The 25687-nt window shown below is 37.3% G+C and overlaps 1 protein-coding gene across 1 annotated transcript in view; it reads left to right on the top strand.

The window, feature by feature from the left end:
- The first annotated feature begins 3132 nt into the window (after positions 1-3132).
- tle2b (TLE family member 2, transcriptional corepressor b) overlaps positions 3133-25687 on the top strand; it is a 115258-nt gene continuing 92703 nt past the window's right edge. Inside the window, exon 1 of the mRNA XM_087304301.1 lies at positions 3133-3247. The gene's annotated coding sequence lies outside the window, so the exon portion shown is untranslated. The remainder of the gene's footprint in view (positions 3248-25687) is intronic.

The raw sequence follows: 25687 nt of genomic DNA, 5'->3' as shown, positions 1-25687 counted from the left end.
GTGTGTGTGTGTGTGTGTCTGTCTCTCTGTCTGTCTGTCTGTCTGTCTGTCTGTCTGTCTGTCTGTGTGTGTGTGTGTGTGTGTGTGTGTGTGTGTGTGTGTGTGTGTGTGTGTGTGTGTGTGTGTGTGTGTGTGTGTGTATATGAAAAGATTAGATGCAAAAACCTCTAAGTGCCATCTAAACTTTTCTCTGGCTCCTTTGTCTTAATTCAGTAATTTTGCTTATATAGCAAAGAATGTTATTTTATCGCTTTTAACATAAATTAACTGAACATAAACATAAGTGCTCATTTTAGAAGAAAAGTCTAGATTGTACGTAGAGGTTCTTGCATCTGAACTCTTTGGTCAAATGTTTTGGGTATCCTTCCACAAGCTTCTCACAGTAGTTTGAAGTAATTTTGGCCCATTCCTCCTGACAGAATTGGTGTAGCTGAGTCAGATTTGTAGGCTGTCTTGCAAGCACAAGCTTTTTCAACTCTGCCCACAAATTTTCTATAAGATTGAGAGGTCCCACTTTATATTAAGTATCCTTAACTACTATGTACTTACATCAGAAAAATAAATACAATGTACTTACTGTGTTTATAATGTATTTGAGAACACTTGTGGTGCTTTTGAGTTGGGATAGAGGTTGGGTTATGGACAGGTTTGGTGGCATGGGTAGGTTTAAGGGTGGGTTAAGGTGTAAGGGATGGTCAACATTGTATTTACAAATGTAATTACAAAAGTTAATTACAGATGTAAGTACATACTTGTATTAAATCAAGCATAAGTACACAGTAAATACATGTATTTACACAATAAGTACATTGTAACAAACTATTAATTCCTATGTAAGTACATATTAGTTAAGGCCACTTAATATAAAGTGGGACCGATTGAGATCAGGGCTTTGTGATGGCCACTCCAAATCATTCACTCTGTTGTCCTTAAAGTTTATTTTAACTAAATTGGCAGTATGCTTAAGGTCATGGTCTGTTTGGAAGACTCATTTGTGGCCAAGTTTTAATTTCCTGGTTGATGTCTTGAGATGTTGCTTCAGTATCTCTACATAAAGTCTTTCTTAATGATGCCATCTATGCTGTGAAGTGGACCAGTCCCTCCTGTGGCAAAACAGCTCCACAATATGATGCTGCCGTCCTCATACTTCACAGTTGGGATGGTGTTCCTAGGCTTGTAAGCTTTCTCCTTTGTCCTCCAAACGTAACACTGGTCATTATGGCCAAACAGTTCAATCTTAGTTCCATCAGACCTCAGGACATGTCTCCAAAAAATATTCTTTTCCCAGTGTAATTTAGCAAACCGTAATCTGCCTTTTTTGTTGATTCTGGCTTGTTGATTTTCGCATGTTGCCACACAAGGAAGCAGTGTGTTTGAGGTTTTCCTTAAATACTATTCTACAGTTGTGCCTCCAATTAACTCAAATGTTGTCAATTAGCCAATCAGAAACTTCCAAAACCTTGACTCCATCATCTGAGCTTTTTCAGAGGCATTAATAATCTTATTTTATGTAAACTTGACTTCAACAAAAGTAATAACAATTTCTCAAAAAGTATCTCTTTCATTATTCGGTTATTAAGCATAACAGAAACAAATTTTATATTGCTAACTTACCTAAAGTGAAAAAGTATAGTCATATTAACATCTGACTTTTTTTTAAATAGTTATGTGCTACATGTATATATTTTTTCTGTAACATACTTATGTAAAAAACAAAAAGTATTAACATAAAGTATTTTTAAATTATTTTAGGCATCAAAATGGGACATCTTGTCTTTGCCACATCAGCATCACCTTTGGAAAATTTGGACTGCAAAATTTGACACTTAATATCTTTTTATGATGTTCATTTTTACAAAAATACTTATAGAAGATCTGAAATAATGTCGGTAAAAACACAAATAAATACAGACCTAAATATATGCTTTGGTAATTAAGAAATTTTGGTAATGGAAAAAATCATGTGTAGTGAACCCATATAGAGCATTATTTCTTGTTAATTTCAAGATAAAAAAAATCTTGACAAAAACAGAAAATAATTTGAAGTTTACTAATGTCTTTTGATTATGATAATGTGATTCATTAACTTACCATTTTTAATTGCATTGCTGTTTAAAAAAAAACCCTAGAAACTAAATTTTCATTACTCCAAGGCAAAAATAAGTTAGACTTTAAGTCAGTTACACAGTAAAGATATCATTATGATATCATTACTGTACTGAGTGAATGGTTTATGAAAGTGAAATGTTCTTTAAAGGTTTTTTTGCCTTTACATTAGTAGTATTCGTTTATTTATTTTAAATGATGGTTTTAAGAGTTAGCTCAGGGGTGTCCAAACCCGGTCCTGGAGGCCTGGTGTCCTGCATATTTTAGTTCTAACTCTAATCAGACACACCTGAACCAGCTCATCAAGCTCTTTCTAGGTATACTAGAAACTCACAGACAGGTGTGTTGAAGGAAGTTATAGCTAAACTATGCAGGACACCGGCCCTCCAGGACCGAGTTTGGACACCCCGAAGTTAGCTTTTTTGCATTATGGTATTGAGTTTGCTAGTTTTTGTTTTTAAATATTAATTAAGGCCTAGTTCATGAAACTAAAGTCTTTTTTTTAATCAAATTTCAAATCAAATACAAACTACTGTTAAAATCAGTAATTTATGCCTTTGCATTACAGAAATGAGTCAATGCTGTTTAGAATTAATGTGGGTTTTGTTAATTTTTATGTTTGCCAATTAAAATTAAATTTCAAATTAAATTTCATTACATCACAGGCTAATTGTCAATTAAATTATTTGCTCTTAAAGTAAACTTTTGAACAGGATAGTAAGCAAGGTGAGGTGACAAACGTTTTTCATGTATAAAGTATTAAAATCATAATTTTATCATCACAAATATTAAAATCATTTGCAAGTTATTCTTGCACTGATTAGATGCACAAAGAAAAACCACCAGAGGATTTATCAATTCGACGTCCACTAGTTAAAATATGTAGACGTTCAAAACAGGATTTTCCGTTATCCGTGCAGTTTTACTACAGAAAAGGATGTACTTCTCCTTCGGTTTAGAGTTGGCTAATGTTTACCAGTCCTCGTCGTGTTGTTTTTATCGTGATGTTGAAGATGCGGAGCTTTCACTCAGTCGTGCCAGTGTGATCTTCAGTGGCGTTTTTTTTTCTTCCCGCGCCTCTCCCTCGTGATTGTGGTTTTTGAATGACAGTCTGCCCTTGTCTCGGTGTTTTCAGCTGCTGGTAAAACCTCTTTCTCTCTCTTTCTGTCTCAAAGTCTCTCAGGATTTCTCTGGATCTGAGCCTAGCGCTTAAATAAATATGAAAGTGGCCTATATTCTGTCAGAACGCTGTTAGAAAGGCAGGCTTTTGTTTATTTCGCGTCGCATTCTCGGCGTTTAGCACAATGATTTTAATGCTTAAAAGCTGTTGTGATCAATTTACAGAGCCCGGTGAGATCAAGCCAGCTTTAAAGATTAAAATGGATGAAGAGATGTAGGCTAAAATAAAGTTGCAAGCATACGCGTTGTAAAATGGGTATGTGTCCAGATGACATTTAGCCATCTAAAAATCAAATGGGCTACAATCCAATTCAGAAGCCTCATCAATGGGTTGTGTGATATTCTCACTAGATTCTCAGTAAAGAAATGGTATTAAGAAAATAGTATTGTATATAAAAAAAATGCCTAAACATTATTTTTACATGTAACTTTTTTTAGATAAAGGCTTGTCACTTTAAAGTTTAAATTATTTACATGATGGATTAATAAAATGCATAATAAACCTAACAAATAATGCAACAAAACTTAAAATAGGCTCAAATGAAACATGAAAATACATGAAAAAAGGTTAGTGACCTGACATTTTCTGCTGATGTCGGCAGGTTTCTTGAGTAGAGGATAGGAAAATACACATGTGAAAGGGTGATTATTAAAAGACGAGCGGCCATTGATTAATCATGATAATCTCTCTCTCTCTCTCTCTCTCTCTCTCTCTCTCTCTCTGTGTATGTCTTACTGTGTGATAATGGAGACACATCCAGCTGTAGTTTATTCATGTGGCCTGTCAGTCCTTCTCTCTCTTCATCCATCTCTCCTTCTCTTTGTTCTGTTCCTTCAGGCTTGCTCCAAACTCATCATCTCATTGTTCTCGCTTGCCTTTTTTTACCCCATCCCTTCTTTCTTTCCAGAGAGGGTCAGCATAGTCATCTTTATCTTGCTCATTTTTCTTTTTACCCTCTTGTCTTCTGATATCTCTCTTGTTCGCTTCCCGTTGACTGAGTTGAACCATGGGAGAGAAGGACTGTCAGACTGTTTTTCTAATCCTCCTCTCTTCTCATCCATCCACTCCTCCTTTTCTCGTTCTACCTCTCCTGTAAATAGAAAGCACTGCTTGGCCGACAGCTCTGAGATTTGAGAGCATTTATCTCTGGAAGAAAAAGAAAAAGAAAAACATCCCCTAAACCAGTGGTTCTCAAACTGTGGTACGCGTACCACTAGTGGTACGCGGGCTTCCTCCTAGTGGTACGCGGAGGAATCGCCAAATAATGAAATAAACAATTAACATTTTTAATCCCTTGATGTGAACTATATTATCGATGTGATCAGCTTTGGCATTTTTGTGAAGCGTACGATCACAGCGCTGTGCTTAGAATGTTTATTTTAGTGCAATTTGTCATAAGCTGCTGAAAATCAGTTTCCGAATTGATTCTGAAGCGTGATTTGACTGACATGAAAACTGGCCAATCACAGTCGACCTTGTTTAGTTTTTTGCGTAAAACGTAAGGGCGGGACAAAGGCTTTCTGTGTCGCAGAGACAGAAAAAACAACTTAAAAACAAATGTGTTGTTGGAATAATGCTTCTCGGATGTTTTCACTATCGAGATGTCTAGCAGAGTGATTAAACCGCGGACATATTTCCTGCCTATTTGATGATCTTCATACACGTTTCGCTCTCAAACAGCGAGTCGACTCGCCTCTGACCTGTCACTCCTCTATACTGTCTGAATGGCGGCGCGGCAATGGAGGTATTGCGCAATTACTCATTTCTGGAAAGGTGGCGAGTGCTTTATTTTAACATGAAAGCGCATTCATGTACGCAAATCACTAAAACAGATATGCGAGCTCTTAAATAAGCTTTTTTCAAATGAACTGCAAGTCCTCTCATGATCGCGTGTGTGCTCAGATTGAACACAATCGTGATCTGTTCTCTATTAAAGTAGACATTATTTGTCTTTGAATACTTTTGACTAAATTTAGTCAAGGGACAAAGTTATCAAATATTTAGAAATGGATTGATACATGATCGATGACAATGCTAATGGTCTTCTTATTTGGCTGTGTTGTGAAGTGAAACTTACTTTTAGCAAAGGTGGAACTTTTTTTATTTCTTTACGACAAAAGAATTATGCTGGAAATGTTTCCGGATGAGGTATTTGTGTGATTTACACATTTAGCTGTATAGCTGTCTTAAATCATTACAGGTCAAAGCAATCCGTTGTTGCTTATTGTTTATTTAAAAATAACAATAAGGCTGTTAAAGCACTGCTTTGATAAATGTATTGTTGTCATATTTCAAATACCTCAAGTAAAATAAAGTCATTTGTTTTATTTTTTTACTGACAGTGTACTTGTGTTTTTTGTTAAGTTTGTACTTTGTATTTTAGTTTAAGATCAAGTGTAAAATAAAATCTCCATGTGATGTACAGCTATTTAAGAAACAAATTTGCCATATTGTAAAGAAAAATAGTGTAAAATATGTAAATAAAAGGCTAAATTTAAATATTTTCATCATATACTAAATAAACCTTTCAAAGGTTGAAAATATTGTTTAAAAAATGGGCAAAAAGTGTCTCTATGGCCTTAAAGATTATGTGGTAGTTTTACCAGTGCTATTGAAAAAGATTAATTGTCATGAAAGGAAAAATGGACCATACTTTCTTTGTTTGTGCAAATTCCTATACATGTAGCTTTGGGATTTAAGCAATTAAACCATTCAATCAGGTTTACACTTCAAAGTGATTTCATAATGAAAATCTGATTTTGTTTTTTTCAAAAGTAACCAACTAGTACTTTTTAAAAGAGTACTTTGTACTTTTACCTAATATTAGTTGTATTTACTAAAATGTGTGTAATTTTAGCAGTGTAATAGTGTTTTACTTGAGTACAAAAAATATTTCACAAGCATTTAGTGCAGGTTTATTATATTATTAATATATGATTAATAATAATAATTATTATTATTATTATCAATAATGGTTTTTATTTGTATCAATTCCTATGCAATATTTTATGGGTTGCTGAGAATACATTTCAATACATACATCTTCAATACATAGCATGTCAGTCTTAAAAATAAAAAAATAGCTGCTGGAAAAAGTGCTTAAAATTCCTTGATTTTCATTAGGCTGTGCCTGTATGAACCCTGTCATATGAACATTTAACATATATTTCAAGATTTGTCAGAAAGTGTATGAATATGCCATATAGCCTATATTTATGAGGTCCAAGCAACATTTCCAGCTTTTGATGAATAGGCTCCTATAAATACTTTAGATTTAAATACAGCAGTTTTCCTTTTACTTTTTATATATATTATATATATTTTTTATTTTTTATATAATTTATATATATTCCTTTTACTTTTTATACATATTCTTAATAATAGGAATTAATCTGCCTCGTTTTCAAACTCTGCACAGCTGTAGCTGCTTAATTAGGCCTACGGCGCAATTTTTTTTAATACTGGTCATTATGGTGGTACTTGGAGAGACAATTTTTTTCTAAGGTGGTACTTGGTGAAAAAAGTTTGAGAACCACTGCCCTAAACAATAGAATTGGGCTGGAGAGCAGCAGTGAGGCCTTGAAATATACTGAAGTCCAATGAATTCCTGGTTGTGCACACATCTATCTCATAATGCAGTAGAAAGGTACTGCTATTTTTGGGGTTTGGTTCTGCCAGGATGCATATTTATATATACAATTGTTTTAAAATGCTGTAAAAATTTATATCCACTGTATTTAGTAATTGTGAGACTTGTGTAATGCATATGATTTAATGTAATAGGAAAAGAAACTAGATGTTGTATCGTGTGCTGCTTGTTTTGAATTATTTGAAGGGATGTGTTTAAAATAGTAGCATTGTAGACTTTGAGATTCTTTCATTCTGTGAAAACAAAACAGCTGTCATTAATTGCTCTTTATTAAGGAGGTCGGTCAGCAATGTGTCATTTTCTGAATTATTATGAAAAATTTTAATAAAAAAAGTAAATTAAGAAGAAAAAAATATTGGAGGAGGAAAAACGTATGGCAAAATTAAGGATACTCATCGAAAATGATCTCCAATGTTTGAAAATGGCATCAAAAACCTGAAACAAGCAACCGAAGTTATAATGGATCAAAGAATAATCCTAATGGAAAAGATCCCGCCGAACACCACCCCCAAACAGATCAAAGAGGATCTAAAATTACCTGTAGGTACAGTTACAGTCAGAAGACCTTTGATGGAAACTCAGGGGTCAGCAAGAAGCCCCAATGTATCATCACAAAAATGACTAGTCAGTTTCTGATGTTGACCACCAGAAAGCTTTCACACCTAGACTCTTGTTTTGGAACCTGGCGCATTTCCCCAGTTAGCGCGGTTCGTTTGGCATATGTGAATCCAGCAGTCGTGCTCAGATCTGCGCTAAATTAATTGGTTCAGGATTGCCTGTAAAAGGTGGTCTCAGCTCGATTGAAACTCTGGAGCGGATCGATTGTAGTGAGAAAGCAATACGGTCCAACGAACCAGGCTATATCGCAGTGTATTATGGACATGTAATGAAAGGAATGAGAATTATGAGTAGGGCGGGATGTCATTCCTACAGGTACATGTGCGTTTCATGTCAAATACGAAAGTGAAAGCATTCTGAACTATTAACGAGAGCTGTTCATCTGTTAGGAAAAATTGACCAAACTGCAGTCTTGGTTTATCTGTTATCTCTCTCTATAATGTAAAGCCTAATGCATAATTCTAGCCAAGGCTCTGTATGAGAAGGTCGTACCTCTGATTTATATTTGGTGACGATATCTGTGGGTGTCAAAATAAAAGGGCAGCTTTTCGCTTATAAAGTCTTATTGCTCATCATCGTAATTAAATAAGAATCCACAACAGCTGAGTGGGACTGTCCCTGAGACCAATGTGACGAGAGTGTACTCTTAAAAGACTTGTTTTCACTATTTTGTTCTGTTTAGAAACTTTGCCGTGTAAAAGCGAACCAAGAACAAAGCGCAACATTGTAACAATTTTTTCATCCCTGTTTCGGAACAAAACAATCGGCCTACAGGTGTAAAAGCACCCTTAGAATCGATCAGGTTGTTGATTGCGTCATGTGGAATGTTCGTCCACTCCTCGTCAATGACTATGTGAAGTTGCTGGATATTGGCAGGACCTGGAACATGCTGTCGACTACAGCAGTCCCTAGCATCCACTACATGCGCAATGTTTACATGTCCGGTGAGTATTCTGGCCATGCAAGAATGGAGATGTTTGATGACATTAATATCATGTACCTATGATTGTTATCCATAACAATATGCTTGCCCATATGTAAAAACCAGAATTTACCCTTAAAGAGAACACCTCTCTGACACCACCGAATGTAAGCATTTGCCCACTCATATTGGTTAAAGCCTCATTCACACTACGAGCGACTCGCAGCGGCAAAGCAGCAAGTGACCTTTTATTTCAACGGAGAGTGAGCGACTTTCGGCGACCTCCGTTTACATGAGTGACAGCGACTGTTGGCGACCAGGTGGATGTGCTGAGTGATGCGACAAAGTTGAGAATCCTTTAACTTTATGCAAATTAATAGTGACTTTGTTGAACTACAGCTAATAGGAGCACCAGTAGAGCTCATGTAATCCTTTTTCAGCTTGCTCAGTGGATGGTTATATTTGTGCTGTATATACCTACACAGAACTGCGTTTGCAGCAGGTCTCCACCAAAGCGGCAGGCAGCTACAAAGTCACTGCTTGTGTGAACGAACTGTAGTCAGGTTGAGATCCTGATGAGGACGATAAGCATGCAGATGAGCTTCCCTGAAAACGTTTCTGGCAGTTTGTGCAGAAATTCTTTGGTTCTGCTAATCGATTATTGCAACAGCTGTCTGGATGGCTGGTCTCAGATGATCTTGGAGGTAAAGATGCTGCATGTGGGCTGGTTTGGTTACAAGTGAGGCTGGTTGGATGTAGTGTCAATTTCTCTGAAACACCTTTGAAGATGGCTTATGGTAGAGAAATGAACCTTTAATTCAAAGGCAACAGCCCTGGAGGACATTCATGGGCTGCGTCCGAAACCGCCTACTACTCAGTAGGTACTGCATTTCAATTTAAACGTACTACTCGGCCGTTTGAAAAGTACGTTCTTTACAGTATTAATGTAAAAAAAAAGTATGAATGGAATTCGGACGTATTACATCCGCCATTTTGTCATGGTCACGTGACCTACCTGCGTCAGTTGCGTCGCCTCACTTCCATTCATGAATTCTCTCACGGGGCATTATGGGATAGCGCTGCGTGCTGATTTTAGCATACTATGTAGTATAGAAGTATGCGGTTTCGGATGCAGCTATGCAGTCAACATGGCATTGTGCTGTGTGATAAAACTGCACATATTAGAGTGGACTTTTGTGGCCTACCTAAGGCACACCTGTGCAATAATCATGATGTCTAATCAGTATCTTGATATGCCACACCTGAGGTGGGTTGATTATCTCTGCAAAAAAGAGATAGTTCACAAACACAGATTTAGACAAATGGAAAAAGTTTAGATCTGTTGCGTTTATATTTTGGTTAAGTGTAATTGAATTGGTTATTCTGTCAACTTTTAGAATGCTTTTATATAAACAAAGGTCTGGCTACCTCTAATCCTAAGTGAATTATTGTTAGTTAGTTTTAAACTGATCTACAATTTACTCTGTATGGATAAAAAGTTAGTCCAAGTAGTCTCTCCACCCTTTTCTTTAGTTAGTTTCACCTTAGGTGTTACTCATTCCAGCTGTCTGCCTTTCGGGTACTTTTCTTCCCTTGGTTCTCTATGATTAGTTCATTAATACTTTTATTATTTTGAAAACCTTTTGTAATATTTTTGGTCTAATAGAAACTTTACTGCTATTCGTTCTGGACAGAAATATGATACTTAATCATTATGGTACATAACAGAAGCTTGTTTGCTTCTCACCTTGAATAAAAATGTTAAATAATTTTGTTCATTTACAAATAACACAGTAAGAAAGGTAAGGATATTCAATTATTACCCTGTCTCTCCTCACTTAAGGTTGTTGTTCTTACCTATGTAAATGTTCCACCATTACTGCAGGCAATGGCGATTAACTTTTATCTCAGCCTAATGTTGGACTCTTAAGTACATAACATCTACATTAACAGACAACGGTAACATCTTGATTATCAACTTAATATTTAGTTCCTCCAATTCACCTACAGTATAGCGCATGTCTTTGGATTGTGGGGTAAAATGGAGCACCGAGAGGAAACCCATGCAAACACAAGGAGAACGTGCAAACCCCAGCTGGGACTTGAACCAGCGACCTTCTTGCTGTGAGGCGACAGTGCTAACCACAAAGCCTAGTTTACTAACTAAATTACTAAAGTTAAAAACATTAATAAGAGACCTGTGTGTCATTAGTGATCTGCAATTCATTGAGTTGAAGAGCTGGTTGCTGGTCGAGCTTTGTGTTTGATGCTTGTGTTGGCCTGTGTGTTACCTTAAAGTTGTACATTCATGACAACATACAGTTTGTTGAACAGTAAGTAAAACAGATTTTTATCTAACAAAGTTTTGAATGATATTATACATGGAAAACTGAGTTGACAATTTGTTGATTGAATGAGGAACTGCTAAAATATGTTTATTTAGTATAATAAAATCTTGATGGTGTTATTCTGAATGCTTGGTTTGTTGTTTAAGTAGCTACTTAGCCAATCGCTTGTGTTTGTTTTTATTGTTCATGCTGCTTTATTTTTCATTCAGTACATTTTCTCAGATAGATTCAGAAAGATTTGAGACAGCATGAGCGTGAGTATGTTATGACAGAGTTTTCGTTTTTGAATGAACTCTTCTTTAAAAATTTGTAGATCAGTTAGTAGAAGAAACTTCTCTGAACTGTAAGCTTCCTCTATCTCTCTCTCAGTCTGGATGTGTTGATGGAAGAGAATCTGTTATTCCTGGAGAGCTCTTTCATCTGAAATTCTCATTCTTTATTCATTCGTTTACCGCCTCCTCCATCCATCAGGCGTCTGAAGTAGGAAAACACCTCAGGCTACCGGCACAATACTGCCCTTTTGCCCTTCTCCCTCTGCCGACCGCTGTCAATCTACCCACTCCTTCCTCTCCTGATCTGTCACTCTTTTCCATATTGTTCTTTCCATCTGCCACTGTCTGTCTCTGCTTCAACTTTTCAACTCTTTCTCACCTCTCCAGTCTGTACCTGCTCTTACACCTAATCTGTCACTCATCCACCATCTTCCGTAACTTTCCATGAATTACATTTTAAAGTCATTCTCAATTATGGGCTGTGTTTCCAAAAGAGTGACCGGAGGTTGATGAGACTTTTACTTCAGTATGTTGATGTGCTTCCAACTGAAACAAAATTTTGAGTTTCTTTTTGTACGTCATTCCCTCATAGCAAACTAACGGTGAGAGAGGCATAGTTAAGAATATAAAACTGATGTCAGCAGAGGATGACCGCCAGTCCAATTGTGGAAGTAGACGGAAAGACTTTGATTCAAGATTACCAACACAAATAAAATATTTGTTGATTAACATGCACATATTAATGTTTCCAAGGTGACATGGTGGCTCAGTGGTTAGCAAGAAGGTCGCTGGTTCAAGTGCCGGCTGGGCCAGTTGGCATTCTTTGTGGAGTTTACATGTTCTCATCGTGTTGGTGTGGGTTTCCTTTCGGTGCTCCGGTTTTCCCCACAGTCCAAAGACATGTGGTATAGTTGAATTTGGTTAAAAAAAAAAGTTGGCTGTAGTATATGATTGTGTATGTGAATGGGTATTTCCCAGTACAGGATTGTGGCTGCATAAAACATATGCTGGAACAGTTTTTTTCTGTGGTTAACACAGATAATTAAGGTACTAAGCTGAAGGAAATATTAATGAATGAATATTAATATTTCAACTAAATAATAACAATGTGCAAAGAAACATTGCATGTTGTGACTTCTATTCCAAAAGCTCAGTTGTCTAGGTTGTCTAGGACAAACATCTTCCAGACAACTGAGCTAGGTTGTCTAGCTTGTTGTAACTGTCTTGTTTCTTTTCAGTAAAAATGGCATTACTGGGTCCACCTTAGTAGCAAGGTTTGGGGAGGTGGTCACCCTTGTGGAACTCACGTTTCAGTGATGGTGAGTGGCTCCAATTTGGAAGATGTTTGTCCTAGGCCTCCTGGACTTTATTGAAGGCCTCAACAAGTGTCTAGGCCCATTGCCGATTGTCTCTTCTTTCTCTAAATGTGAAGCCCCTAGACTTGTGTGGTAAGTACAATCAGCAAATGTTCATTGGCGCTTTTGGTTTTGGGAAACACAAAACTTCATCTAAAAAATTGCACACTAATAATAAGTTCTACCTAACAAACAAGAATAACAAATCTACTTAACGAACATTAAAAAAGTTTGTTCTATATATTATGAATATAAGTCTGAATGGAATTTGGACATACTGTATCTTCCATTTGTTGTTATCACATCATGACCTACCTGCATCCGTTGTGTTGCTTCACTTCCATTCTTAAATTCTCTCTTGTGGCCTAATGGGAGAGTAAAGTGTTTATTGGATGCACACATCAGAATCTCGCTGATAGTAGTAGATCATACAGGTACTTCTTTTTTTTACTTTTCTATTATTTTTCAAATACAACCCAATAATAGTTCAATAATGTTGGAACAGTAAAGTATTTGCCACTTTGTAATGCTGCAGTTCCTTTTCACAACACCAAGTGATTTTAGGTGTAATTTTGTCCCGTTCTTCCTGCAAACAAGTCTTGAGGTGGGCAACAGTACGGGGTCTTCATTGTCACATTTTGCGCTTTAAAATGTGTCACACAGTCTCTATTGGAGACAGGTCAGGACTGCAGACAGGCCAGTCAAATACCTGTTTCTTCATCCTCCGCAGCCAGGACTGTGTAATGTGTGCAGAATGTGGTTTTGCAATTACTTGTTGAATTATGAGTGGGTATCCACACATAGGAAAGAAGACTAAAATCTCTTTGCACATTTCAGCATTAAAAGTGCCATTACAGAAGTGCAAGTTAACTTTGCCAAGGGCACAGACACAACCCCACACCATGACAGACCCTGGCTTTTAGACTTGTTGCAGGAAACAGTCTGGACGATCCTTTTCTTCTTTGGTCTAGAGCACACTGTGGCTATTTCTCCCCCAAAAATACCTGAAATACTGATTTGTCTGACTACAGTACAAGTATCCACTGTTTGGTGGTCCACTCTAGATGCCTCCGAGCCCAGAGAAGTTGACGGTGCTTCTGGACACTGTTAACATGGGGCTTCCTTTTGGCACAGTGCAGTTTTAACTGGCATTTGTGGATGTAACTACGTACTTTGGTACTTGTAAGGTCCAGCCAGTTAGTCCAATAATAGTGGCTACTGGTGGACGAAGGTTCACTGCATGTTCGGTCTTTCCAGTGCACAATGTTGATTTACTTTAAATTAAACTCATATCTGACTCCAGTTTTAGTATGAGGTGGTTTAGTATATTAATATATTTGTTCTCGTTTTATCTGACTCCATTTATTAAACACTGATAAAGTTATTTTGTTTCCTCTAACATTCATAAACGATCAATACAAGACATCAAATTCTCAAAGATAAATCCAAGATTAAAAGATACATACCTGACTTTCAACAAGAAGTTCCACGCTATGGGCTGATCTGGATAACAGAATCGCGTCGAACATTTAGAAACTTTCCCTTAAGTAGTAAATCTAAGAATCCCCTCGAGGAAGGGGGTGTGTAGAATAACAAAAGGCATTTGCATTTAGTGGAAGAGTTTTTGCCTATAGGAAAGGCAAACCCTTCACAGTGGTTCAAAAGATACCTGAAGTTATATATTTATTGTTTTGATTGTGTCTAGTTCTGAGGGAATGAGACCATTGTACCAGTCGCTCTGAGACGCTCTGAGACATTTCAAATGATATCAAACATGATAGATACACTATGAACAGCAGCTATGCTAATTATTCTCTCTACCCTCTTTTTCCACCTGGGGATACTCATCCCGAGGTCCTCAGATTATGCGGAGTCACTGATTGGATCCAAGACCAGCGACGAGATGATCCCAAGGTTTCCATATCCTGAGCTGCTGCTGCGCTGTTGGTCATGGGGAGTGGAGAACATGAGTCTAATTCCAGCGACGCTCCAGGGACAGACGAGTCTTCGCTAAGGCCAGCTTCCAGCCTCCACCGCGGTGACTGAAGCTCTACACAAGACTTTTGGCCAGCGGAGAATTTAAAATGGTCGTGCCCAACTGAGTCTGGTTCTCTCAAGGTTTTTTTTCTTCACTCCCATAAGGTGAAGTTTTTTTTCCCTCTCCGCTGTCGCCACTGGCCCGCATGGTTCAGGATTGGTAGAGCTACGCATCGATAAATTTGCTCTTCAGTGTTTGAACTCTCAGTAATGATTAAATCACACTGAACTGAGCTAAACTGAACTGAACTGAACTTAAACACTAAAAAACTGAACTACACTGTTCTAGTTACTATGACCATTTATGTGAAGCTGCTTTGACACAATCTACATTGTAAAAGCACTATACAAATAAAGCTGAATTGAATTGAATTGAAATTTTTCCAGATTTGTGTTCAAATTGTTTGCAATAAATGCAAGTCAAAGTAAATTTGGAAATATCTACTTACTTTTTTATTTGTGTTTTCCAAGGTGTCCCAACTTTTTCTGTTTTGGGGTTGTACTATGAATTTGGAAGTACAACTCAACTTTTTTTACACACTACATTTTAGGGAAGTATGTGATTTTTGAATGCATCGGAAATCATTGATCTATTTTGGCAACAATGTAGCTCGCAACCACAGTTGGCTAACAGTGCTTTAGAGGAAAATAAAAAGCCTGGATGTCACATAACCCTGTTACAAACCAATCAGCTCCAGTAGGTATTTCTCTGAAAATGATATGATAAATGCAGTGCAGTCACATAACCATGCGGTCAGCAGTCTGCAATGTAGTAGCAGGGCTGCGCTTAAGGTTTGAGTTCTAGGTCTTTTGCAACCCCTCTTCACTTTCTGTCCTTCTATATTCTCCTGTCATAATATAGCTTAAAAAAAATGGTAGGAGGAGCTTGCACTGCTGAATGAGTCTCTAGTGGACGCCTCCATCCTGCTTCCTCATCCAAATGATTTCCCACAAGGCTGTACTCTTGACTGTTGCCAAACAGTGGTGGCTTGGTGAACGGCATGTGGTCATTGTGTGGTCTCTTTACAACACTGGAGCGGTTGTATGGCAGACTCTAGGCAGGCTGGAGTCACAATGTGTAAAGACTGAGAGCTTGGCCAGGTTGGACTCTGTTCATGTGGTTTTGTCGGCTCAGTACAATTCACATGAAGCTTCTGGTCTCATGTTAATGCATTGAAGGAATCTATCACAAGTGAATCATGCTAATAGTCCTTGACCTGTTATATATATTAGGGGTGTAACGGTTCACAAAAATCAGGGTTCGGTTTGATACGACACAGTGGTCCTGGTTCAGTATGTTTTCGATACAGAAAAAACAGAGGATTTCTCGGATTTTAATTTACTGGCTCTATTATTAGTTAACAATAATAACTGTGCTGTTCTCACGGGTGGTGACTGATATTGACATATAACTTATTATTTGCACACATCATCTTAATAGCAGTAATGGTCTTCATGAGCTGCAATATTAGTTTAATATCAGTGAATGCTGCTCTTTGGCAATGGTGAATGCGCGGTATATCAGTCGCATGACTGACAGCATTGTGATGATTAAATGAAAGATTAAATAATGTTAGAACATCTCGTGCTTAAAATGTGTAAATTTAGTGGCAAACAGTGTTACCTAAAAACTCTGTCCCACTAGCTCTACGGTGAATGCTTTAGTCATTTTCATAACGGACTTTAACCACTGGAAGTCTTTTATCTGTCTTTTAAGTGTAAATGCTGGATTGACATTCATTACATGATGACTAATCAGATGTGCCGTTATTTGTAACTTTAGGTGATTTCTAAAGCTAAATCTGCCAGTGTTGTTTTCATTCTCTCCTATCCAGACCTTTATGTTTTCGTTTACGTTACTGCTGTAGCTCTCTGTCATTGGAACTGAGTGGTTGACAGCTAATATTAACCAATCCATTCGCGTTCTGTTTTTATCGCTGTGGGCCAATAAGAAGAGCTTGAAGGAAAGCATTTCGGGCTTTGTTTACTGCAAGTTGACATGTCACCTGTTTTAAACCATTCCTGAGCGCTGCGTCTGGCGTTTTTTAGGTGCAAAAATGCTTAATGTGTGAATGCCTCCTGATTCTGAGCGCACGCGGTGAACATTTTGTTTTGAAAACTGGTCATACGACATCAATTTTATGCACTCCCAGATATTTTTTGACATCGCAAAGATCAAATTTCCGGTTGCAATTTCGAGCCCTGTCTCATATCCACAGCTATAAATGTACTAAAACCAAAGTGCTCCCAAACGCCAGACCCGCTGTTGGTTATAGGAGGATTACATTAACGTTATAGCCATTTTGTGAGCTAGTGCGGCATTTGCCAAACTGAAGTAGTGTTTAAAGGTAGGCGGGGAAGGCAGCAAGTTGCCTGTCACGTCATTTGGGATGCCTTGTTGAGCGTTGTTGCACTGAAAACATTATATTTCGTACACTTATTCTCTTTTATCTTTTAAGATATTAGTCTGAATCGTTCAGTTTGTAATGCGTACCAAACTGAAAGTCTCGTACCGAATAGTTCAATACGAATATGCGTATCGTTGCACTATATATATATATATATATATATATATATATATATATATATATATATATATATATATATATATATATATATATATATATATACATACAAATTAACTGGACTTGTGGTGACATCAATAAAAAAAAAAAGAGTTGTATATTAAAGGTTAAGAGCTTGACCCACTTTGACTCCACTTCAATACAAAATTATAGTTTATTTATGCACTTTAAATCCCAAGAACCATAATTAAAAACAACCATGGTTACACATATGAGGGAAATTACAACTTTAATCCTTTAAAATAAAAGATTTCCTCTCAAACTCCATCTGATATTTATGTAGCCTGAATTGAAGTTTCCATTCCTTCATATTTCAGAATGGCAGTCATTCAAAAGCAGTGCCCGAGGTTATTTTTTCCCGTCTGATATTTCCTTACCTGACACTCAGGTATGAGTGTGCGTGAGAGTGTATAACCGACGCGCAATCCAGCAGTGCAGCCTATGAACATTCGCAACAGACAGTCTCAAACTGTCTGAATATAAATGTGATTTAGAATCCTACGCTCCAACTTTCTCTACATACAATATTTAGTGTGAATTTCAGTCAGAGCTGGAATAGAAGGCCCTCGAGGGCCCAACGGAGAACAGGTCACTGGCATCAAAAGCTGTTTGTGTCACAAAAAAGAGGTGATGAGGGGGGAGGGATGAAAAGAGACTTGAAGACTGCTATATCAGAAAGAAAGAAGGAGTGTTTTAGTTGACGGTAAACAATATCTTCACTCCCACTGGTAGTCTTTGTTGCACTCGCTTGCATTGAATTGTCATGCAATTCACTGTCAATGTGATAATGTCATAATTAGTTAACACTTTCGCCCCCACTCATGAAAGCAATGAGATGCTTGGTTCCTATATAATTAGCAGACCGAAATCTCAAATGAGACCACCAGGCCCGTCTCCTCTTCAAGTGTTAGTCGACTGAAAGAGCAGCTAAGAGAACATTCTGATCTGAAATGTCATTTTACAGCTGCACTGTGGTATAGTACATTCAAGCTGTAGTTTCCTCACAATGCGCGTTAAATGGGTGATGCTGAACACTCTTGTGATTTTGATTTGCCTCTTTAATGCAAGACTCCCACCAGATGGAGTTATTTAGCTGGATTGTGATCTGTAATAGCCAATTGCACATAGCCACAAGCCATTTTTATTTGAACACTGTAATCCAACGCGGTTTCAAACAATAAGGGTTAATGCTGGAATCAAACCAAAAGCAAATCAAATCTCTTCAAAGGGGAAAAAGAGATGGAGATCGATAAGGATGGAGAGAAAGAAAGTGTCAAAGGGAAAGAATCCTTGCATCCTTTTTTTTTTCGGGCTGTGTTTTTCCGGGATGCATCGGGGAGGGGTTAATGTTGTCTGTAACAGGCGGCATTCCCAGATGGAAGACTTTTAGCTGATGAACTTAATTGGCATGACATGGCCCGGGCACCCTGCCAACTGGCCAGACCTCTCTGCAGCTGCGCATGGAGAGAGAACTTTCATCTCATTTATTTGCAAGATCCTTTCCTTGTCCAATTATGCCTTCAAAACAACAACAACAAACACTACATTACTGCAAAACCTCTTGAAAGGCATAAATACTTCAGCTGAAATTGTGTCATCATTTGCTAACCCTCTTGTTGTTCTTAATCCTAATGACTTTCTTTCATGGAGCAAAAAAGGAAGATATTTTGCAGAATGTTCCTTGTGCTGTTTACATTAAGGGATTTTTTTAAATGTTGACATTCATATATGTGTCCCACGTTGCTAAAAAAAAACACTATTAGGACACATATATTTAGCTAACATGTGAAAATGTGTTGATTTTGCGTTGTTTTGAGCAAATTTGTTCTTCCGGTTGAAAAAATTAATTTTGAAGCTGCGTCATGGTGATGAAATCATTGTTTAAATTCCAGCGTGAAGATTGGCTGTTTGTTCCGGCCAGTACAAAGTGACGTCATTGAGTTTTCAGCAATTCTGTTTATTAATTCATGAGGAAAAACTTGGTTCTTACCAATCAGGCGCTCTATTGCAATATCTATATGCATGATAAAGCTTTGAAGACTCCTTTTAATTGTTACAGTGTTCAGAGAGACGACACCTTGTGTTGCCAACTATAATTCAAACAAGTAGTAGACGAATTGTTCGGTGACAGTGTTGGGTCGTCAGTGTTGTGTTTATAAATGTACCCAAACAAAGGTTTTGTTTCCATTTCCCCGCGATGGGTGCACAGCTCACGTGTGGACCCACATGTGTGGATTACAGTGGTCTGCTAACAAGCGACAAAAATATGTTTGTAAGGAACATTTTTCTTTACCCGAGAGCTTTTTGAATCTGGACATGGTGTTATGTGGATTTGCTGCTCGTCTCCTTTTTTTAAAAAAAGACACGGTTTCAGTTTGTTTCATGGCCCTTTAACATTACAGAACATGTGCACAAAAGTATGGGCCCTGTCATACATGTGTTGCTAGTTTCAGACCAATGCAACCCTAATTTTCCTGCTTTCCACCACATTGTATGAGTAGCAAATCCATTTGCGCCATTTTGTAGACTCATGGGTGTTCTGGTCTGGAAAAAAGGTGTGTTAAGGTGCATTGCTGGAATGTTGCTGTTTTGAGGAACTAAAATAGACTGCACGATAGACCAGCTGAGAGCAGGTCTAAATTCCAGCGCAGAGTGCGTTAGTTGTGCACCTTGCTTAAACCTTGCTTAAACACGCAGGATGTAGAGCAATACAGAAGTATCTTTACAAATGAAAAAGAATTAAAGAATTGAAATGTTACAAAATTTTTATTTTCTAGACAAATATAAAAACCACTGCCTTTACAGTATGTCTTCATCTCGGGGGGCTTTTTTAGGTTATTCACGACAATTTGCTTTTGTATAATGTTATTATTATCATTAGTATTATTTATTATATACATTTTTATTTTTGTTTTATTAAAAACAAGCTTAGATTTGCCCACCTGTCAGGTTTTGGATCATATAGGCCATAGGACATGTGTTTGGATATAGCTCAGTTTTTTTGAGCACACTTCGTTATCATTGTTCATTTATTCGTTTGCTGGACATTAGAACTGAATTTAGAAATAGTTTTGAAATAAATCTTTGTGCCTAACAAACAAAATGAATTATGTAGGCTATTAAATGTCTTCAGTGGAGAGCGTACTTATCCACGAAAGAGAGAAAGTGAAAGTAAAGGTAGAATGGAGGAGGCTTATAATCCTCCAGATGGTCTGTTTAACTGTTTTCTTTTTCCACTTACAAAAGTCCACCATGTAAATAGCAAATGCACCATGGAGCGACACAACTGACTCTTAAAGGGAATGGAAGATGAGACTCTGTTTGGTTTATTCTCAAAACACACCTACAACTTATTAAAAGAATAAGCTCAACCCTGTTAGACCATGCGCCACGGCGCAGAGCGTATTTTCCCATCCTTAAAATAGCAAAAGTGGATTCGGACACACCCTTCATGCTTTTACGGCCTGCGCTTTACACTTTGTGCCTAGACCATTAAAATAGAGCCCTATGTTTCAACCATTTCAAGCCAATGAGGTAGTTTCCATTCAATATTTTCAAAAAAAAGTAATTTTACTGTAAATTGACACAATAAATTAATAACAATGCATATAAAATAAGTTTAAATACATTTATGGAATAAACGCTTCAGATCTGGAGGATATTTACACAATATAATATTGATAATGGACTTTTGCTTAAACATTTAGGAATAATTGAAACAACTGAGGGCGACATGGTGACCCAGTGTTTAGCACTGTTGCCTCAAAGCAAGAAGGTTGCTGGTTCGAGTACCGGCTGAACCAGTTGGCATATCTGTGTGGAGTTTGCATGTTCTCCCAATATTTGCGTGGGTTTCCTCCACAGTTCAAAAACATGCACTATAGGTGAATTGAATAAAATAAATTGTATTTATTTATTGTAAATAAATGTAAGAGTGTACAGGTGTTTCCCAGTACTGGGTTGCAGCTGGAAGGGCATCCGCTATGTAAAACATTTGCTGGATAATTTGGCGGTTCATTCTGCTGATAAATAATAATGAACAACCCCTGATGAGTAAAGCCAGCAAGCCGAAGAAAATTAAATGAATGAAACATTTGAAATGGTGTTCAATAAGATTGCTGCACTGTTTAGCTGTTATCCAGTGTTTTGAGGCAAAAATCAAGACTTTTTAATCTGCATAAAGAAATTCATTAAGTAAATGTTTCACCACAGTTTTATGCGCATATCTTCTTATCACATTAAAAATGATCAGACTCAAGTTTATTCATCACATTTATATAATTTATATTCATCTGGGCTTTCCCCTCTGATGTTTATTATGCAATATTTATGTGTTTTTAAGGCATTCGTTTACACAACATCTACATGTTAGGGCCTGAAAAATGTTAATTTTAAAAACAGATTTCAATTTCAACTTTGCACACTGAAATCTGATGCTTTTTTCATATGCTTTTTTTCATGTTGATATCTGAAAAAGTTGTCATGCACAGAAATCTTGCATACTACTTAATCTATTGACTCATTTACTTTCTTTTGGCTTATTCGCTGTTTTATTTAAGGTTGTCACAGTGGAATGAACCATCAATTACTCTTGCATATGTTTTACACAGTAGATGCAGTTCCTGCTGCAACCCAATACTTAGAGTACAACTCTTAAGGGAAGCCTGCTGGAAAACACTTGGCAAACATTGGCATGTACGCCATACACTGAAACCAGCAATACAATAGGTTACAGAAAACAACTCTCAACTGTCCGCCACATTTTGTCTTTATATTCCGCATTTGGTTTGTCATCAAGTGCTCTGTGATTAAAGAGATGACATTCTGGATTTTTGGCTTTCGCTTGTACGCTTGTCAAAACACCTCTAAAATGTCTTTTACAGATTTGAAAAAATGTAACCTAATCCTAATTCTTCTATAACTGTGAAAAATTTTGAAGGAAGCACATCAATGCAATTGACACAACTTTTGGTCAAATTTCTTGCAAATATTTTGGATGGAAAAATTTGGATTCAATATGGATTCTGTGACTTTAAAGGGTCATGAACACTCTAGATCCGGCACCTCTGAAATCTGATCCAGCACCTCATTTACTGATCCCCCCTCAACCACCCTCCTCACCATCCCCTGTTCACATCCCCCGCTCTTCACTATCGTCCGTTACACCCTTCCGCCATCCAACGTCCTGCCATTTCAACCCCAATGTGACATCATGCGTAGTCGCTTCCGTGTCCAACACTCTATCAAACTGTATGGGGGGACTCAACAAATGGCGAAAACAAGCGTTTACAAAACGATGTAAAACTTTCGAAAATCACAATCTCAATATATATGTCCATTCCTAACATTCGATGGCCAGATAGTGATTAATTTTTAATCATTTAAAATATTGTCTGAGATGCAGCAAGGTGTACACCATGATTTTATATAATATTCACTTTAATGTGAAATATGACTATGAAGTGGCCAAAAAAACTAATATTTTCTTCATTCAAATGAGCAGCGGCTTAGACATGGAAACAGTATTTCATACATCAAGTGTGTGTGTGAATGTGAGAGTGTATGGGTGTTTCTCAGTACTGGGTTGCAGCTGAAAGGGCATTCACTGCGTAAAAAACATATGCTGTAATAATTGGGGGGTTCATTCCACTGTGGCGACCTCTGATAAATAAGGGACTAAGCCGAAGGCAAATGAATGAATGCTGCTGTTTAAATGAACCCTTGGGTGAGCTACAGATCTGCGCCAATGGTGGTTGTAACATTTTCAGATCTTACATATATAACATGATAATCTGTCAAATCCACTAAGTTTGATCAGGTTTGCAAAATAGTTTTTAATAATATATAGAAATACCTGACTTCTAAATGTTTTAGTTTTGTATACCAAGACATCTACAAAGTTTGTAGCCTTTATAAATGTATCGGTAAAAATAAAACACATTTTTCACTTGCTCGCCATACCAGGCTGGATCTCAGAGGGGATCATGGGAAGGTAAAAACGTGTCCTAAATAAAAGTCTGGTACTGCTTCTCGCTGCATTGACCCACTAATGGAAAGAAATTAGAGTTATGAATTCTGAGGCCATGAAAGCCAGTTACATGTGCTGCAGTTTTAGGATGCAATTGATTATTCTCAAATCCTGGGGGAGGGAAAACGTTAGTACAAAGCGTGTTAGTTAAAACAACTTCTTGTTTTATTATGGAACGCTATTTGGGTATGTTGTCATCTTGTACTCTTTATTATTGCAGGCCATCCTAAAATTCAGATCCTGATTGCTTGTGGTTATGTTCGTGAAGTCTGTGTGTGTGCTTAGTCTTTGTTTGCCGCACACTGTGCCGTGTCCTCAGACTGAAACATGTGCCTATAATAAATCGCATAAATCCTCTTCTCTGCCTGTTAATTCACTTCCCCTATGAGTTTAAGCTGAGCTGTTTTTTAGGCCATTTAAACCACAAAATTCCCTCTGGATTCTCAAAACATGGTATCTGGAATTTTTCAGTGTTTACTCGCACTGTCTGGCCCTCAGGCAGAGCGCATACACTTTCTCTCTTAATCTTCCTTTCCTCTCTCTCATTCTGTTGATTATTTCACGAACCCTGTTTTCCTTCTTGAGCTCTATCCATTCTCACACACTACATCTGGTCACAAGAACCCCCGCCAGTGCATTTGACACTTACATAATGCTCAAGAGCCAGCCAAAGAAAACAAGACCTGAGAAATTATAAGTATAACAAAGACTGATTTACCCATTGATAACTTCATTCAGTGTCAAAGTGTATGTGGTGCAGTCATGTGACTACAACTTCAGCATGAAATCCAAACTGACCCTGTTTATTATATTATGTTACTACTGTAGTCCTATTGTGACAAGAAAAAAGTCATCTTTACTCAAAATATAAAAACTTTAAATGATATTATTTTCTGATGATGTCACCTAGGCCATGCAGGACCATTGGTTAATGTTAATTGGATTCATTAATTCCGCCATTAAATATTGTGTTTTACTCATATGTCATATTAAAGAAACTAATTGGTTGTGAATGTCATTTTAATCTTGAATTTTAATACATATAAATATTATTTGGGCATCACGATGGGGCAGTGGGTAGCACGATCGTCTCACAGCAACAAGGTCGCTGGTTTGAGCCCCGGCGTGGTCAGTTTCTGTGTGGAGTTTGCATGTTCTCCCCGTGTTTGCCTCGGTTTTCTTCGGGTGCTCTGGTTTTCTCTACAGTCTAAAGCTATGAGCCATCTGTGAACTGATTATGCTAAATTGGCCTTAGTGTATGTATGTGAATAGAAGAGTGTATGGGTGTTTCCCAGTGTTGGGTTGTGGCTGGAAGGGCATTAACTGCATAAAACATATGCTGGGTAAGTTGGTGGTTCATTCTGTTGTGGCGATACCTGATTAATAAAGGGACTAAGCCGAAAAGAAAATGAATAAATGAATGAATGAATAACAAATATTATTTTTAGACTCTATCATGAGATGATATGCAAATGTGTCTCTCAATGTCAACATATAACATTCACTCTATCCATCAATCTGTAGGACAGCAAAGGATCAGTCATAACTCACCCGGACTGTCCTCTGCTTCTCGTAACAACAAGGTTATACAGCAGCAAGTAAAGCATCGCATGCGTTCAAATCACTTTGGTTGGTAAAAAATGGCGATGTACCAGTAGAAATACAGCAAGGTTTTTAAATTTCACTTTTTTTTAAATGATGAATACATTTTACAAACTACACCACCCATGATGGTGGGAAATTACACCACCCTCTTTAAACAATTTCCCAGCAGTTTGTTTTGAAGATGCCACATACTGCCAACATATTTTATGATTTTTTATCAAAATTTGAAAGCTCTTAGAATATATTTTATTTTTTTACCAAAAACAAGTTTTATTCAACTATTTTAAAAATAAAGCAAAAATACATAAGGTTGTGCATTTTCAAGACATAAATAGTATATAATACATATACCTTCTAGATCAATGGGGCAAATCATTTCACAATGGTGAGCCCTGATGAAGAAGGAAGTAAGTCGGCAAGTTATAGAACTCCCAATTTTTGCATGCAATCCAACACAAACCCACCGCAATTTGTAACTTTTTGATATAGTGGCTAATTTGTTTAAATTTGTCAGATCTCATTTGTACAATTTAGTATGATTTGCTTATCCTCCAATGATGGTTGGGTTTAGGTTCAGGGTTGGGTTTAGTGATGGGAAGTTTAGATCATTTTACTGACTCAGACCTTTGAGTCTTGATTATTGAGATGAACAAATCTTTTTTTAGGGTCACTCATTTTTTTCGTTCAATTTGCCAAAATATTATTAAAATGTTACAAGTTGCTTCCAAACTCATCTACAACTAGCCCAGACGTTGACCACACTACAAACAAGTCATAACTAGAATGCTATAAGAAAGAGAAAAAGAGCACCTATTGTTTACCTGGTGTTTTGTCTTTGATTATTAGCTCACCTCTTCTGACAGGTCTTAAAATTTGAGTGGTTCATTCACGCCACACAGACCCATATAAGTTAAGCTTAAATAATGCACACAGTCGGAGCCGAAAGGAGCCATGATTTGTTCACCTTTCGAGTCTTCTGGTT

Source organism: Danio rerio, chromosome 22, assembly GCF_052040795.2.
Source record: "Danio rerio strain M-AB ecotype USA chromosome 22, GRCz13ab, whole genome shotgun sequence".
In the NCBI taxonomy this organism is placed as follows: domain Eukaryota; kingdom Metazoa; phylum Chordata; class Actinopteri; order Cypriniformes; family Danionidae; genus Danio; species Danio rerio.
Note: the sequence above shows the minus strand (reverse complement) of the source record. Positions and strands in the feature narration are given on the sequence as shown.